Source organism: Ptychodera flava, chromosome 8 (genome assembly GCF_041260155.1).
Source record: "Ptychodera flava strain L36383 chromosome 8, AS_Pfla_20210202, whole genome shotgun sequence".
Classification (NCBI taxonomy): Eukaryota; Metazoa; Hemichordata; class Enteropneusta; family Ptychoderidae; genus Ptychodera; species Ptychodera flava.
Window position 1 is genome coordinate 30,628,793 of NC_091935.1, and position 5,709 is coordinate 30,634,501.

Consider the following 5,709-nt stretch of genomic DNA (forward strand, 5'->3'; position numbering starts at 1 on the left):
TGAACACAAATGGTGTTATTACACCTCAGGTATCATCCAGATGCTGTGATTGGCTGATTCTCACTCACGTGACATAGGAGAAAAAGTGATAAAACATGGTTTTGGTGATATAGCCCTGTCGCGTGCGTTGATATAGCCCGCTGGGTACGTCGCGTGCGCTGATATAGCCCGCTACCGCATTTGCGTACTGCGCGTGCTTTCTGCCCATAACAAATTGTCGTTCGCTCCCAGCTGTTCTTACCTGCAACTATGGCTTCAAAGCGACACGCTGAATTGACACCAGCTCAGCTGGATGACATTTTGCTTCAGATGGACAGTAAGCACACTAGAGTTGCGACAAACGGTGCAGTATCGGTTTTGCAAAATTACCTGAGTTCGAAGTATGGTTACAGTCCCAGGGAGATCGAGACGTTCACAGCGGCAACCCTCGACACAGCTCTGTGTACGTTTTATGCGGAAGTACGGACTCAGAAGGGCGAACTCTATACCAAAAATTAAGTCCCTTCAATCTCTGCGATACGGCATTCAGAGATTTTTTAATCAGCCGCCAATGCGCCAAAACTTTGATATAGTTGATGGCGAAGATTTTTCCAACAGCCGAAAGATGTTTAGTGCTGTATGTAAGCAACTCAAGAGCCAGGGCAAGGGAAACGTTGTTCATAAACCAGCTATACTGCCCGGTGATCTTGCTAAGATAGCCACGTACTTCAGTAGCTCAAACTCGGACGCAAGAGTACTGCTGCACAAGGTATGGTTCAACATAATGTTGTATTTTTGTCGTCGTGGTAGGGAGGGACAACGTGATCTCCGTGCAGAAAACTTCGAGATAAAGACGGACGATTGCGGCAATAAGTATGTTATCCAAGTTGGTAGCGAAGTAACAAAAAATCACCAGTGCGACGACGATGGTGTGTCGGGCGGAGTGATGTATGCCAATAATTCACCTCAGTGTCCCGTTCTTGCCTTCGAACTGTACCGTTCAAAGATGAATCGTCGTTGTGATGCCTTATTCCAAAGACCTCGTGATAACTACAACAACGAGGATGCTGTATGGTTCGACAATAAACCCATAGGCAAGAACACCTTGTCAACGATGATGGCAAGCATATCTGCAGCAGCAGAATTGAGTCAACGCTATACCAACCATAGCATCCGGGCGACATCAATCACACTTCTGAGTGAAGCAGGCTTCAACAATAGGCACATCATGAGTGTTAGCCGTCATCGAAACGAAGGCAGCATCAGTTCTTATGTCAGGGAGACATCGATCCAGCAAAAGAAGCAAATGGTGGAAACGTTGTCATCTGCAATTGACACGACCGGCCAAGTTTCCATCAGCGAAAACTGCACTCAGAGTTCATCCGTCCCTACTGCATCTGCTAGCCATCTTCAACACAACCACATGCCATTATCATCCGTCACTTCTCAACCTGTGTCTGGTCAACAGTCCCAACCAAACATAAACATTGATGTTCCAAAATCTGCTGCATCGTCTCTTTTTGTGGGTGCCATGATCACTGGCGGAAATTTTCACATTTTCCTTGGACAGCAACAGTAAATGCTGGAACGAGTTCTCCTTTTCGTAGTTGTCCATTTGGACATTTAAAATATTTTCGGAAACCAAAGATTCAAATTAAATAATTTGAATTTCTACATAAATTATATCTTGATTGGAATTAATGAATTCCCCAATGTTGAATGTTCAAACTGTTTTCTGCTGTTCAAATAGGCCTAAAAGAGCAATGCGTTCCTAAGTGAGTTGTAATGGTTAAAAGTTCACTCACTTTTAGTTTGTCGGATGTTTGATCGCATATTTATTAACCATTAAATTAATTAGTGATTTGAATTCATTTTTGTTGTGTGTGTCGTTATTTGGTGTGAATCTTCGGCGTAATAAAATAAATAACACATGATAGCGAGGGCAATATCACAATTTGTTGCCTGCCCTCGGGCTGGTGCTCATGACCGGAATATTGATGATGCCCTTGCCTTCGGCTCGGGCATCATCAATATTCCGGTCATGAGCACCATCCCTTGGGCAGGCAACAAATTGTGATATTGCCCTCGCAATCATGTGTTATTATTTAATTATTCTCACATAAACAATTGGATCTCGCACAGTCTCGCTCACAAGAGCCTAGGCTTCACTTTTTCAACCCTAAGTATTACGTATTGCTCGATAAGTTTCCTAAAACTTGTCGCATGAATCATTCCTGCAATTTTCAGCCGAAACAAACTATCACAGGAATCTCAGTACTCAGTCAACCTCACAGGCGCCCGTGGGTTGGGTAGTCTGCTAGATCGATCGATTTCCTGCTCGATCTGTCCGCTACTGCATTTAGATTGAAGTGGTGGTTGCAGTGGTGGACAGATCGAGCACGGGATCGATAGATCAAGTAGATCGATCGATTTAGCAGACTACCCAACACATGGGCGCCTGTGACCAACCTCTCTTTTGCAGTGACGGTTATGGCACGAACGTAGCCTGACCAAATTGCGAATTTCAACTATGTCTTTGTGCAATCATGCATTTAAAATTTAAAAAAAATTAAAATTTCGAAGGATAGCAATAAATTTGCAGCCGATTTACATTATAATATCCATTTACGCAAATGGAATTACATAATGATATCGCATGTTTTGAATGTAGCTGTAGAAAAATGTCATCATTAGAGTAATAAAAGAGAAAACAAATAGAAAAATGTATGACATGCTTTCTCAAAATTAAAACTCATGAGTAATGAGTTGATTTTATTGTTTTAAAAAAAGTGAACCACTGTAAATTCAATTCTGCCACCGGCTCCCCCATCAAGTGACGTAATCTTATGACTCTTGGAGCACCACCTTGCGGATGCATATTAAATATATGAACACGCACTCATCAATTCAAGAAGCAGCTAAACTTAATGTAAAACTTACATTTCCAAAATAGTTGGACCAAATTTAGTGAAAACCTGTAATTACTATTTCACGGATTGCGTAAAAGTGGACCAGTGAGTGTAATTTTCAAAGCTGCCTCAACAACTTTCACAGAATTCATTTCATACTGGTTGACGTTGTTTTGCTCAATTGCAAGGGCTTTTCTTTTGAAGCCAATTAAATCAAAGTTCGCGAGAGTAATTTCCATTTGTCCATTGTATAATCTAAACCCTGGCTCGCGGCAACGTTTCAGTTGAGAAGAGGCTCAAAGCTCTGATTCAGAGTGATCATTCCGATCGCCTTTTTCGAGGCCACGAAATATTACAAAAAAATATCTGCCTGCCATTAAAAGACGATACAAGGATGCGACCTGACGTCACGTTGAACGACTTTTTCGTTTGATGACCTGCTACAAAATAGTATCCTTAATACGCTGCCTGCTTCCTGACAAATGTTCACTGCTGGACACGACGTCTTTTCTCCCGACTTTCATAATCTGACATTTTTCACCGGCGTTTAGCCCCCGGGGTTTGCCCTATAGTGACTTACACCGAAATGGCCGCCTGTTGCGAGAGCGCCCTCTAAAGGCGATGTTGAAATTTCTTTCATAATGCATTTTTGTAAAGAAAACCATTGATTTAATCTCTCATACATCGTATAAAATGCTGTTTCATAAATATTTTCAGTTTAAGAGCGCATGAAAGTCTCTAATATTTCATCTTATATGATATAAATGACTAACCTTTATTTGAATTGTTACCCGATCTCTTCCAGTTACACACACATGCATGCATTTATACATACACAACACACATACAAGTGTGAATGCATGCGTACATACCCCGGCTATTCTACCATTAATTGCCACCTATTCTACTAGTGTCATATGTCTCCCTACAATTTACTCACTTAAGACTGCCATGGAAGGATAGATGGCAGGTGGAATAGCTGGCAGTGTATCTGCCATCTATCCTCCCCTGCCACCTATCTTTCCATTGCCACCTATTCTTATATACCAGTGTCATATGTCTCCCTACAATTTACTCATTTAAGACTGCCATGGAAGGATAGATGGCAGGTGGAATAGCTGGCAGTGTATCTGCCATCTATCCTCCCCTGCCACCTATCTTTCCATTAATTGCCACCTATTCTGCCAGTGTCATATGTCTCCCTACAATTTACTCATTTAAGACTGCCATGGAAGGATAGATGGCAGGTGGAATAGCTGGCAGTGTAGCTGCCATCTATCCTCCCCTGCCACCTATCTTTCCGTTGCCACCTATTCTACATTTGCCGCCTATTCTACCTTACCGGTGCTATATATCCGCCTATGATTTAGTCATTTAAGACTGCCATGGAAGGATAGATGGCAGGTGGAATAGCTGGCAGAGTAGCTGCCATCTATCCTCCCCTGCCACCTATCTTTCCGTTGCAACCTATTCTACCATTGCCACCTATTCTATCAGTGCTTTTTATCTCCCTTCAGTTTACTCATTTGAGACTGCAATGTTGAAGCACCTCATTTCATTGATCATTATCACAAACGATCTGTGAAATGGTGATAAAACACCGTTTTCACGTACATACAGTACAGCCATACAGTCGTAATGGAATGATAGATTGAATGGGGTTTAACATTTGCATAGCAATTGCTCCAACACGCATATTTATATATTCAAAAGAGAAATGTCAGGATAGATGGCAGCAGGATAGATAGCAGAACACCGTAAGTTGCGTACAGCCTCCGTGCGTTCCGGCGTTACACGGGCTAGCCGGCATGTTAGCATTTTTTCTTATCTGTGAATAAGTCAGCATATCAACATTATACTTCAATATATCAAATTAGACGACTGACCATACACTAGGCTTAGGGAGCGTTCAGTTTTTACGGCCTGGGGGGCGGCAAAATCTTGTCGCCGGTGTTCAAAAAAATATAGACCCCCCTGCATTTTTTGTGAAAAAAAGATGAACCCCCCCCCCTTTGTCAGACGAAAAAAATTGATGACACCCCCCCCCCTGAAAAATAACCAAAACCCATATGTCAAATATACCCGCATGGTTTGGATTTGAACTCCGGTACGCGGCGCACTTTATTCGTGTAGCAGAGATGCCAGTGCACAAACTTCTCAGCCACATCCATTGAAACGTCTGTTAATTAGGACAACTGTAAGGCAATTTTTAACTTCATTTCCATAGACAACTCATGTCCATGGACATTGTATAAAGTAAACTTTATTGGAGTGGTTCGCCAAAGGCATTTTACACGAAAGGTCTGCACGAAATACATTCTTTACATTTAATACATTTTTTACATTTATGTCGTGAAAGGTCTGCACGAAATACATTCTTTGGTCGGGTCGGGTCTAGCTGGGCTTGCACGAAATACATTCTTTACATTTAATACATTTAATACATTTTTTACATTTTTTACACGAAAGATCTGCACGAAATACATTCTTTACATTTAATACATTTTTTACATTTATGTCACGAAAGGTCTGCACGAAATACATTCTTTACATTTAATACATTTTTTACATTTATGTCACTAAAGGTCTACACGAAATACATTCTATGGTCGGGTCGGGTTAAGCAGGGCTTGCACGAAATACATTCTTTACATTTAATACATTTAATACATTTTTTACATTTTTTACACGAAAGGTCTGCACGAAATACATTCTTTGGTCGGGTCGGGCCTAGCTGGGCTTGCACGAAATACATTCTTTACATTTAATACATTTAATACATTTTTTACACGAAAGGTCTGCACGAAGTACATTCTTTACA